The sequence below is a fragment of the Pelophylax lessonae genome, assembly GCF_965119305.1.
Source record: "Pelophylax lessonae genome assembly, chromosome: 10".
Classification (NCBI taxonomy): domain Eukaryota; kingdom Metazoa; phylum Chordata; class Amphibia; order Anura; family Ranidae; genus Pelophylax; species Pelophylax lessonae.
The window spans coordinates 128,376,880-128,390,464 of NC_138777.1; the positions used below are offsets into that span (position 1 = coordinate 128,376,880).

Here is a 13,585-nt window from a genome sequence, read left to right on the forward strand (position 1 = left end):
TATATAACATAAAATTGTCATGCATGTACAGGTTTTTGGACTGTTTATTCATCAGATATAGAGGGGAAGATTTGTTATGCCAGTTACCAAGAGGATTCGCTGTGTTTCTAGTGAAGAATGACGGTACTAACGACACTTGTGCAGCCTGCAATCCTGACCTGTCTTTGTCTCGTGGTCCCATTGTACAGGAACTTTGTCCCACATTTCTCTATTGGTGACAGCCTAGCAGGATATACTGCAGTGTGAACATCCATCCAGCACAGCCATGGATTAGTGGGTAAGCCGGTGAGCATACAGCAGCAGTGAGAGAGTGCAGCTGTCAAATCCAACCTCTGATGTCAGGGATGGGTGGGGCCCTGTCCCTTTGTCAGGCAACCCGTGCATAGACAAACAGCCAGCATTTATATATTGCTGGCTGGGGTAGAAGGTGGCAAGTGGCAGGACCAATTGTAACTACTGCATGTGCATCCACAACGGTGTATAATTCAGGTTCAATATATACTGCTGTGGATGCACATGCAGTAGTTACAATTAGTCCTGCCTCCTCCCGCATTCTTCCCTGGCCAGCAATGTATAAACGCCGACTGTTTTGTCTATGCACGACTTGTTTACAAAGGGGCAGAGCCCAGCATATTGGCCCCGTACATCTCCGCTTATCAGAGCTTCGATTTGACAGCTGCACTCACTCTCAATTCGACCGTATGCCCGCCAGCCTGCCCACCAAGCCCTGGCTGTGCTGGATGGATGTTCACACTGCTGCATGTCCTGCTAGGACCTGCAGTGGCCTGAGGTTACAGAAATCATCATTAAGGCGGCACTCTACCTTAAAAGCCAGGCTCCTACATATGTTTGTTTAGCTCTTTAGACTCAGGACAGTGTCCCTTTTACACTTTGAACTTCCACAATCACGGGAGAATTCTCATGATTGATGCAGCATTTATGGATTGGTGCCACAGAGCCTACACCCAACCCCACCAGCATAGATCCCTGTCACCTCACTCCCAGGGACTTGACCCGCAATATTCCTGGACCGCAGGAAGCTGTTCTTACTTCACACAGAAGCTTATTTAAACCCCCTAAGCCTTACTCCTTAATTCCACCATGACATACAGTCTAGGTCCCTAGGGCTCCCCCATTTCCAGGATCCTGGGCTTGTAGGATTGTTGGTCTCAGGGCTCCAATTGCAGGTAACCTTTTTATTTCTATAGCTGCAGATTTGTTTCATGAGCAATTAGCAGTGTAACTTTGGGCTCAGGGTTCCCTCATATTATCTCTACCTCATTGCTGCATCTTGCCTCATTGTTCCCTGGGGTGTCCTCTGAGTGGCTCCTGAGGGTCCCAGGGTGGCTGACCAGAGCGTAAAAATCAGAGGTGTAACTAGAACCTTCAGGGCCCGGTGCAAGAAATCATGAAGGGCCGCCATGACCCTTGGCGGGGGCCCTTCCTGCTGATTCTGCATAGGAGGGGCGTCGGGAGGGCCGAAATAAAGAGGAACCGATTCCCTCATTTTCCTTCTGCAGGGAAGAGGAAGAAGAGGAAAAGCAGGGAGGAAGAAGAGAAAAAGCAGGCTTTCAGCTGCTGCAGGAGGAAAATGGGGAGACATATAGAGAAATCTATCTTCTCCATTTTCCTCCTACAGCTGCCTAAAGACTGATTCCTCTCTCTCTCTCTCTCTCTCTCTCTCTCTCTCCCTCTCTCTCTCTCTCTCCCCATGTCGCCCCCGCTGCCGCCCCTCCTATGCAAATTTAGTAGATAGGGCCCCAGCCAGGGCTCAGGGCAGCCCTTCATGGTTTCTTGCACCGGGGCCCTGAAGGTTCTAGTGGTGGGAGGATCGGATAGGATCAGTGGTGGTAGTGGTGGTGGGATGGGATAAGTGTCAGCAGTGGTGGGGGATGGGATCAGTGGTGGTGGGGGGATGGGACCAGTGACAGCGGTGGTGGTAGTGGTGGGGGTTTGGAAACAGTGGCAGTGGTGTTGGGGGATGAGATGGGATCAGTGGCAGTGGTGGTGGGGGAATGGGATGGGATTAGTGGCACTGGTATTGGGGTGGATGGGATAAGATCAGTGACAGCAGTGTTAGGGGGATAGGATGGGACCAGTGGCAATGGTGGTAGGGGGATGGGATCAGTGGCAACATGGGTGGTGGAATGGGATGGGATCAGTAGCAGCAGTAGTGGGGGGATGGGGTGGGATCAATAGCAGTGGTGGTGAGGGGATGGGATGAGTGGCAATGGTGGTGGCATGGGATGGGATCAGTAGCAGGGGTGGAGGGGGGATGGAATGGAATCAGTGGCAGCGGTGGTGGTGGGATGGGATCAGTAGCAGCGGCAGTGGGGGGATAGGATGAGTGGCAGCAGTTGTGGGGGGAAGGGATGGAATCAGTGGCAGCAGTGGTAGGGGGATGGGATGGAATCAGTTGCAGCGGTGGTTGTGGAATTGGATCAGTAGCAGCAGTAATGGGGGGATGGGACGGGTTGCAGCAGTGGTGGTGGCGGGATGGGATGAGTGGCAGCGGTGGTGGGGGGATGAGAGGGAATCAGTGGCAGTGGTAGTGGAGGGATGGGATGGGATGAGTGGCAGTGGTAGTGGGGGGGGAGGGGTAGATGGGATCAGTGGTTAGGGGGGAATGGGATAGGATGAGTGGCAGTAGTGGCAACATGAGGTCTACTCTTTACTCTACTGGCCTAGCCCTAGTCAGCTGACTTTTTCTTTCAGTCTCCGCCTCCCTACATGGCATGTCCCCACTGAACTCAATGGGCGAGCGCAGATGATGGAAGGCAGTCTGATGTGTGGATACTGTGTGCCTGTGAGTGCACAGTGTACTGTGTCTATTACTGTCTCATATTGGTAGAAGAACTTTCGGGCGGCAGGCCCCCCCTACAGTGGAGGAACTCCAGGGCCAGTTCCCAAGTGTGACTTTTGCGACTCCGGTAGTGGTAGTTCCGCCACAGGTGATAATGTAAGGGCTGTAAGCTGGGGCAGGATGTTTTCCTTTCCCAGGTGGATGTCCTCCTCCAAGATGGCCTCCAGAGGGGTTTCTAGCTGTTGCGCTTCCTGTCACCCCTTTCCAAGATGGTGACCTCACAGCTTCATGTTGGCCCAGTCATGTTGTGATGATGTAGAGGGAAGAGGATTTGTTGTTTGACTTGGGCTTGCCAGATGTTATCACGTGCTCGATGCAGAGCTCTGGGCAGTGTCCTGTTGCAGGGGCTATTTAAACTCGATGAGCGCACACTGCCACTGCAGGCAGCAATACAAGCGGACGTGCTGTTGTAAGTTGTCACACGTAAGGCCTGATGGAACTCTTTTTTCTGAGTGCTGGGGGCTTAGTATTATGGTACTGATGATTGCTCTTCTTTACAGTATGATCCTGTGTGTAGTGCCCCGACCACTTCAGTGCCTAGCAGGCAAGCCTATTACTGTAGTGTGATTAATGTTACTTTGCTATAGGTTAATACAATGTAATTTTTTTGTTTCAGCCTGCCCAGTGGTCTGTTTTCTATAGGTAAGCCCGGTTCTGGCGCTGGTTCTGGTGGTAGCAGTCAGGTCCTAAGCTATGTTGTTTTTTGCATCCATTCAGCTTAAGAAACCTGCAGCCATGAGTTCTCTTAACCACTTCAGGACCGGAAGGATTTGCCCCCTTAATGACCAGGCCATTTTTTGCAATTTGGCACTGCGTGACTTTAACTGACAATTGCGCAATCATGCAATGCTATACCCAAACAAAATTTATGTCCTTTTTTCCCACAAATAGAGCTTTCTTTTGGTGGTATTTGATCAGAACTGCAGTTTTATTTATTTGCGATATAAACGAAAAAAGACCATAAATTTTGAGAAAAAAATTACATTTTCTACTTTTTCTTATACAAAGTTTCCAATAAACTAAATTTTTGTCATACATTTAGACCAAAATGTATTTAGCTACATCTCTTTGATAAAAAAAAAATCTCAATACGTGTATATTTATTGGTTTGTGCAAAAGTTATAGCGTCTACAAACTATGGTGTAAATACTGGAATTTACGCAGCTTTTACTCTGACGGCCTATCTAATTTCTTGAAGTGCTATAATGGCAGGGCAGTACAAACCCTCCCCAAAATACTCTTTTTTTAAAAGTAAACACCCTAAGGAATTTTCTGAGAGGCATGTTGAGCCCATTGAATATTTAATTACATTTTTTTTGTCACAGGTCTTTGTGTACATTTTTTCTTTTCTTTTTTTTGTCACTTTTCAAAGTTGTCACCCTAAGCTATTTGCTGAGAGGCATGTTAAGTCCATGGAATATTTTCAAATTTGCCACAAGTATCAGGAAAATTACATTTTTATTTTTTTTACAAAAAGATGTCACTAAATGATATATTGTTCAAACATGCCATGGCTATATGTGAAATGACACCCCAAAATACATTTGGCTGCTTCTCCTGAAACCAATTACCACCTTCAGGCTTTCTAAGGGCGGAAATTGTTGATTTCACTCCTCACTACCTATCACAGTTTCAGAGGCCATGAAATGCCAAAACAGCACAACCCCCCCCCCCCCCAAATTACCCCTTTTCAGAAAGTAGACACCTCAAGCTATTTGCTGAGAGGCATTTTGAATATTTTGCAGATCTCGCTTTTTGTAACAAAGTTTTAAAATTTGAAAAAAGAAAACAAAAACAAAAATGTTTTCCACTTCTTTCTTAATTCTCCAAAAAAAATGAGAGCTGCAAAATACTCACCATGCCTCTTATCAAATACATTGGGGTGTCTACTTTGCAAAAAGGACTCATTTAGGGGGGTTTTGTGCTATCTTGGCATTTCATGGCCTCCGAAACTGTGATAGGTAGTGAGGAATGAAATCAACAATTTACGCCCTTAGAAAGCCTGAAGGCAGTGGTTGGTTTTCGAGGTCCTGTACGCGGCTAGCCTGCCAAAAAGTTTCACATATGTGATATCCCCAAATTCAAGAGAAGCAGCAGAATGTATTTTAGGGTGTCATTTCACATATAGCCATGGCATGTTTGAGCAATATATCATTTAATGACAACTTTGTGTAAAAAAAAAAAAAAAAAAGTTTTTGGCATTTTCCCGATACTTGTGGCAAAATATAAAATATTCCATGGACTCACCATGCCTCTTAGCAAATACCTTGGAGTGTCTACTTTCTAAAATGGGGTTATTTGTGGGGGTTTTGTGCTATCTTGACATTTCAGGGCCTCCGAAAATGTGATAGGTAGTGAGGAAGCAATTTATGCCCTTAGAAAACCTGAAGGCGGAAATTGGTTTTCGGGGTCCTGTACACAGTTAGGCTCCCAAAAAGTCTCACACATGTGGTATCCCTATACTCAGGAGAAGCAGCAGAATGAATTTCGGGGTGTCATGCCACATATACCCATGGCATGTGTGAGCAATATATCATTTAGTGACAAGAAGAAATTGTAATTTTCCCAAAACTTGTGGCAAATTATAAAATATTCCATGGACTCAACATGCCTTTCAGCAAATAGCTTGGGGTGTCTACTTTCCAAATAGGGGTCATTTGGGGGGTATTTGAACTGTCCTGCCATTTTATTCCCAATATTAGAAGCTTATGCCACACATCGCCCACTCTTCTAAACACTTGAAGACCAAGCCTTTTCTGACACTTTTTGTTTACATGAAAAAAAGTATTATTTTTTACTAGAAAATTACTTTACTTTGAACCCCCAAACATTATATATTTTTTTAAAGCAGAGGCCGTACATAACAAAATGGTGTGTGTTGCAATTTTTATTGTCACACTGTATTTTCATTATAGAGAAAGAATATACTAAGTATATTAACGCACCAAAGGAGGTATGTGTTAGGGACCTGGTATGAATAAATAAATAAATATCTGTGCTGTGTGATTATAAATTAATTGCAGCTGCTATATTAAGGTGCGAGTGCTAGTGATGAGAAGGAGAGGAGATACACTTGTGTTGGAAGTCTAACCGTAGTGAATTGGCACTGCAGAGGAACGGCTTCTATACCCAGGGGGAGTGAATCCGGACCTGTAAAGGATTTCTTATCAAGCACGAATGGTCCTTATGTCGTAAGGCATATAGGACCCACATTATCTGGTGAGTGGGCAATTTATTTATTTTCACGGTGAAGGGAACACCAGAGAAGCCAAGAAAGAAGCACCAGCACTTTAAGCGATTGTTAAAGTTTTGATTGGACTGTTCAGTATAATTATTTACAGCATTGATCACTTTATCATCATTTTTTATTGTGGTGGACATATATATAAGAATTGGTTTATTATTAATTTATTATTTATATTCGTATGTGTATATGATCTATTTTCATTATTTAGAAGCACTATATTTAGCACTATTTGTGATATATTAGCATTTCTTTTTTCACTCAGGGAGTACACAGCAAGCGCTATAGGTATCACCGTTTGTGATTACACGGTATTTTCACAAAGATTTTCCCAACGCAATTTTTTGCGAAAAAAAAAACACTTTTTTTTTTTTAAATTTAATGCACAAATACTCTATATATTGCCCAATTGTTTGGTAAAATATAAAAGATGATCTTATGCCGAGTACATAGATACCAAACATGACATACTTTAAAATTGTGCACGCCCGTGCAGCGGCAACAAACTACATACATTTTTAAAAGCCTTTACAGGTTACCACTTTAGATTTACAGAGGAGGTCTACTGCATGAATTACTACCCTGGATCTGATGTTCGCTGTGGTACCTCACATGCATGGTGCAATTGTTGTTTACATAGGACACCAGACCGATGCCTGCGTTCGCCTTTGCGTGCCAACGCGTGGGGAAAGGGGTGCTTGAATTTTTTTTTAATCTACAGTGCCTTGCGAAAGTATTCGGCCCCCTTGAACTTTGCAACCTTTTGCCACATTTCAGGCTTCAAACATAAAGATATAAAACTGTAATTTTTTGTGAAGAATCAACAACAAGTGGGACACAATCATGAAGTGGAATGAAATTTATTGGATATTTCAAACTTTTTTAACAAATAAAAAACTGAAAAATTGGGCGTGCAAAATTATTCAGCCCCCTTAAGTTAATACTTTGTAGCGCCACCTTTTGCCCTCGATTACAGCTGTGAGTCGCTTGGGGTATGACTGAAATTTTTGCCCATTCCTCCTTGCAAAACAGCTCGCTTGTTCGCTACCCGCCAAATTTTCGGACACATGGCGTCGTTCGCGGTGGCCATATTTGTTTACATTGGGGAGAACTTTGACCCATGACACAGCCGTCAGGTGGAACAGGACAGCCAATTGAAACATTCCAGCACATGGACAGTCCCCCTACCCTATAAATAGACCCGATCTGGCGGCCATTTCACATTCCGCTTTCTGCCAGTGTAGGGAGAGGTCTGCTGTGCTCATTAGGGAGAGTTTGCTAGACACATATAGTGCTGTGAAGATCCACAAAAGTCCTTTTCAGGGCTGGTATTTCGGTAAAGGCCTTCTACAGTCTCTTTTGAAGTTAGGGACAGGTATCCAGTGGTTGCTTTAGGGGCAGTTAGAGATCGGCTGCAGTCACAAATCGCTCTGTCAATGTCCACAAAAGTCCTTTCCAGGGCTGGTATTTTGGTATAGGTCTAGTATGTTTTGAGCTTAGGGAGAGGTATCCTGTGGTTGCTGTAGGGGCAGTTAGAGATCAGCTGCAGTCACACACAAATCGCTTTGTCAATGTCCACCAAAGTCATTTAAAATGCTCCAATGTCGTTTTAGGGTCTATTACAGTCTCTTTACTATAGGGGCAGGTATCCTGTGGTTGCTGTAGGGGCAGTTAGAGATCGGCTGCAGTCACACAGAAATCGCTTTGTCAATGTCCACAAAAGTCATTTAAAATGCTCCAATGTCGTTTTAGGGTCTATGTAAGTAGAAAAGAGAGTGGCACTTTCATACCCAGGAACTTGGAAACTTGAGTTTTATTCTTCAAATAAAAGGTACAACATCAGACAGGAACACAAGACAAACTGGACAGCAGACGCGTTTCACACCTTGTGCTTATTTATTGCTGATTGCACACAGACAAATGCCTCCTCTTTATGAGCCAGGTCGTATCACCTTCTCCAATCAAAAATGTAATTGCCGGGACACAAACACCTGGCTCTAACAAAGGGAGACTCGATCATCTGAGTGCTAGCAACACCCACACACATGCAATATATATTCTCAATCGTTGTTCCGATATATGAAATTACAAATTCTTCCTACAAATTGCATGTGTATGTACAAATCCACAACGTTCAATGAACAGACAAACATACAAAAATGGCATATAAAATCACGGATAGAAAAGAGAAAAAATTCTTCTATAAATCACACAATAAATGACTGACAAATGAATGCATATATGTGGATACAATTGAAAAATATAAAGGAGAGCTCTAGACATAAAAAACTGTAAAAATAGGAAAATGACAAAGTCACTCCCTAAAACATGAATGTCACAATAGAGCGCATCCTTTGTGTTGAGAAACTAGCTGAACACTGAAGAAACTCTCCCCCCCCCCCCCTTTTTTTTTTTGACACCCGCACCACTGAAAACCAACATGCATCCGAGAAAAATTTATCTTCATGTGTATGATAAGTGAAAGGCCAATCTTCAAAAAAATCACATGTAAGAGTTTACCATCATCTCATCTCGGACATGTGAGTATTTTTGGAAAAGATACAATCAAAAAAGTATTTGTAAACAGTGAAAGGAACTTCACAAAATGTTACAATTAAAAAGTGTATCTTCGCAGCTCCAATGAATATTTAATCCACAATACTTGATCTATAATTATAAGTCCTATCGAGAAGATGATAGTATATGTATAAACAATTATTATTAGACCCTTTAGTATCTGGTATAGGATAAAAAGATAGTCTGTACGTATATTTTATGTTGGTATGCAGACATACTATTTATATATGTGTAAAAATTAACCCCTTTGGTGTTTAGTATAAAATAAACAGATTGTCTATGCATATGTTTTTTATGTTAATATGCAATCATGTTATTTATATAGTAATAAAGGTACCTAAATTAATAGGTTGGCTGGATTTTTACCAATAAGAGCGGTTGTAAGCCGACTCCAAGGAGTCCATGCAGTTCCACCTATGATTATGGAACCCATCAAAAAGATGGTAATACATATCTTAAAAATTAACCCCCTATCGTCTGAAGAAAAATAAGCAGATTGACCGTATGTGTACTGTATGTTCTCCTAATGGACAAATACCCTATGTGCAAAATGAAGAACCCCATAATGTTGAATAGGTCCATAAAAAATAGGGTTAATCATAAGCCCAATCGAAACTCCAACCAAAAAACACCACAAACAGACCCTAAGAAAGGGAAATTTTTACAGATAAAACGGGGAGGGATTAATATGGAGACAGACTATATTTATGAGGGACAGACACTTCACTCAAAATAGTGGGATACATCCCATTCAAAGTTCATTCCCTTCGGAATGCGGGTGTCTAGATGGAATATTCAGTACACCTCTCTTTTACATAGGCTCTTGAACAAATCACCTCCTCTACATGAAAGTTTAACCTTCTCTATTACCTGAACCTGTAAAGAACTAAAATCCCCATTATGTAAATTATTAATATGTCTCGCTAAATTTGTGGATTTTTTCGTCCTGATTGCGCTCAAGTGTTCCCGAAATCTTTCTCGTAGTTTGCGGGTTGTGCGTCCAATATATTGCATGCCGCACGTCCCGCAAGTGATGATATATATGACATTGCTGGTATTACAATTGAAAACACGTTTCAATTGAATACATTTGCCATTGGAAGTAGAAGTGACCGTTTGGCCTCCAAAAATGTGGGGGCAACTGGAGCAATCATTGCCACCACATCTGTGGTTGCCCTTACAGTATAGCCATGTGGTTTGGGGTTTGGCAGCTGGACAAAAAAGACTGGGAGAAAGGGAGGCACCTAGAGAACGTGCACGTCTAGGGATGACATTAATGCCATTTTGTAATATTTTCATTTGTATTTCGTCCTCAAATAGAACTGGCAAATATTTATTTATTATATCCCTTACTTGATTGAAATCTTTACTGAAAGTAGTAACAAGTACCGGTTTATCCATCTGTTCATTTTTGCTTTTATTTTTATGTTTCTGATGTTCAGAGAGAAGCTGTTGTCTGTCCTTACTTTCTGCAATTTTCTGGGCCCCTTTAAGCATCCAGACAGGATAGCCTCTCTGTCTAAAACGCAGGAACAGATCATTGGACATCATAGTGACTGCCATAGTATCATTGAAGTGTTCATTGTCAGTGTCCGAAAAGCTAACTCGTTTTTTAGTGTTGGTACGTTGATGCTTATTCCATGATTTATAGCTTTTCCATGTGTAGACATTATCTGTCTCATAATCACACTTGTCCCTAAGCATTTTTTCTTTTTTACCAGATACTATATTTTTCTCTAGATGTGTCATCTTCTCATCCAACTTCTTGTCTAAATCTGTAATTTGTAACAATGTTTTCAGAGGTAAAAGATCCTTTTGTATATCATGTATTTCTTTTTGTAATTTCTCAATTTCTTGACTTTTGGACTCCACAATAATGCCCATTAATGTGCGCGAGCATAAGGATAAAGCATCCGTCCACTCGACCTTTAAATCCGTTGCTCGGTACATTATTAATATACTGTGGCAGAGAAACACTTCATCCACATATCTATTGGATTATATGTTGCAATTTTGTTCAACATCATGAACACGCAAGACACTCAGGAATATACTAGCTGCACCTTCTGTACCCCTAATGACAACCCACTGAGAGCCAACATACAGGACACTCTCCATACCAACAATGAAGATGATGTGGGCATTTTAAGATCTCTTTTCCATAAATTGGAACGCAACCTTGAAAAAGAGATGCGAGCCTACTGGGACAAAACAACACTGTCTGAATATCTGAGCTTGGGACGTATTCCCCGCGGTCTCCGCATTAAGAAGTTTCCCACTTTTGACCTTTTTAATGAGGATTTAAAGGTCGAGTGGACGGATGCTTTATCCTTATGCTCGCGCACATTAATGGGCATTATTGTGGAGTCCAAAAGTCAAGAAATTGAGAAATTACAAAAAGAAATACATGATATACAAAATGATCTTTTACCTCTGAAAACATTGTTACAATTTACAGATTTAGACAAGAAGTTGGATGAGAAGATGACACATCTAGAGAAAAATATAGTATCTGGTAAAAAAGAAAAAATGCTTAGGGACATGTGTGATTATGAGACAGATAATGTCTACACATGGAAAAGCTATAAATCATGGAATAAGCATCAACGTACCAACACTAAAAAACGAGTTAGCTTTTCGGACACTGACAATGAACACTTCAATGATACTATGGCAGTCACTATGTCCGATAATTCTGTGGAACAGTTAGATCGACAGCCCGGTTCCAGCACAAGCACCCCAGCCCCCCCAAAAAATGGGAAACCAAGGCCCAAATGGGGACGGAGAGGGGGTCAGAAGAGAAGATCTGGGAAGTGGAGGGGGAGGAGCATATTCCCTGAGACCCCAGACACGCAAATCGTAAAAAATGTGATTAATGTGTCACACCACACCTTATCTCCAGGAGAAACATCCCTTCTGTCCAAGGGTTTAGGGTTCTGCCCTTCTCAGCATTTTGATCTTTTTGGAACTTTATTGGATGTCAACAAGTTCATTAGGAATATTGCCTTAAAAAACGGAAAATTTATATCAAATACTTACCGTAATTTTCCTTTCCTGATGGACTCCATGGCAGCATACGTATCGGGTTTGGCCCCGCCTCCAAACCTACCCATAGGACCTCACTCCCATAAATCTTTGCTCCTGTTCAGCACACGTGTTCTGTAACTATCCTCCACAGAAATCCGGGAGGGAACTCCTGCTGCCATGGAGTCCATCAAGAAAGGAAAATTAGGGTAAGTATTTGATATAAATTTTCCGTTTTCCTGACAGACTCCATGGCAGCATACGTATCGGGAAATAACTCACCGTACACACAGGGTGGGCAGGTGCTGAACAGAAAAGTTTAATGCATTTTGTCAAACAGACAGGACTTGCAAACCAAAATTCACAGATGAAAGAGCCGCTGGCTCAACACAGTAATGGGACAAAAATGTGTTAATAGAGGACCACGATGCTGCTCTGCAGATGACTTCAGGAGCCACATGTCTGGATACTGCCCAGGAGGTAGAGATGCTCCGCGTCGAATGAGCTGTAACTACTGCTGGAGGGGTCAAGCCCTTAGCCCTATAAGCCCACTGGATGGTCTGGATGATCCAAGAGGAAATGGATCTTGTCGAGGCTCTTGAACCTTTGTTTTTACCATAGAAGGTAACAAAAAGATGTTCCGATTTTCTAAAAGAGGAAGTGGCATCTAAATATTTCTTAATACACTTTCCAACATCCAGCGGATGAAAAGAAGATTCTTCCTCTTCCTGTCTAAAGGTCGGTAACACTGTTTCTATGTTTTCATGGAAGACAGAAGTCCTCTTTGGTCTCGCATCCAGCATGGGAATGAGCACCACTCTGTCAGGAAAAAATGTTAAGAAAGGCTCTTGTGTCCCAAAGGACCCAATTTCCGACATTCTTTTTGCTGAGGTTACAGCTACCAGAAACACTGTTATCAGGGTAAGCTCTCTTATGGTCAAGGAATCAGACATGTCTTGAATCTGACCCGCCAGGAAATCCAGAACTAGAGGCAGATCCCACTTGGGAAACCTGGGTTTTCTTTGAGGTCTGATTCTCACTGCTCCTTGGAAGAATTGACTAATTAAGGCATGAGTGGCCCAGGAGATCCCTGTAAAAGCGGAAATAGCCGAGACCTGGACTCTGAGCGAACTCACTGATAGAGGCAAGTCCAATCCTGATTGGAGAAAACTCAATACGTTCTGGATCTTAATGGAAGATTGAGGATCAGGCCTTGTAGCCAACTGTGCAGAAAATTTTTCCCAGATTCTCTGATAAACTCTGTTCGTTGAGTTTCTTCTAGCACTGAGCAATGTAGAAATCACCATTTCTGGACAGCCTAAAGCCTGTAACCTCCTCCTTTCAACATCCAGACCCTGAGATGTAGACGGTCCGGGCATGGATGGAGTACAGACCCCTGGGACAACAGATCCGGTCTGAAGGGATTGGGTCTTGGACACTGAGTAGCGTCAGAAGAGGAAACCATGGCCTGTTTGGCCAAAAGGGAATCACCGCCACTATCTCTACTGGCTCCGCCCTGAGTCTCCGAAGGAACTGTAACACAATCGGAATTGGTGGGAAGGCGTATGCCCTGCGGAATCTCCACTGATCCGAGAGTGCGTCCATCCCTGCTGCTTGTGGATCTCTGAATCTTGTATAGTACTTCGGCAGTTTGAAGTTGCAGGGGGAGGCGAAGAGGTCTACCTCTGGAGAGAACCCTAGTGTTAGAATCCAGTCAAATGTTTCCTTGTGAAGGGACCACTTGTTGTTGTCCAGGTCCACTCTGGACAGGAAGTCTGCTTTGACATTCTGGACTCCTGGAACATAAACCGCTGAAAGATTCGAGAGATTTCTCTGTGCCCAGGACATAATCGGCTCCACTTCCCTCAATAGGGACC

General features: G+C 42.8%; 1 protein-coding gene across 2 annotated transcripts in view; it reads left to right on the forward strand.

Annotated features, from left to right (window-relative positions):
* LTBP3 (latent transforming growth factor beta binding protein 3) overlaps positions 1–13,585 on the forward strand; it is a 1,036,617-nt gene that overhangs the window by 955,818 nt on the left and 67,214 nt on the right. The window lies entirely within an intron of this gene.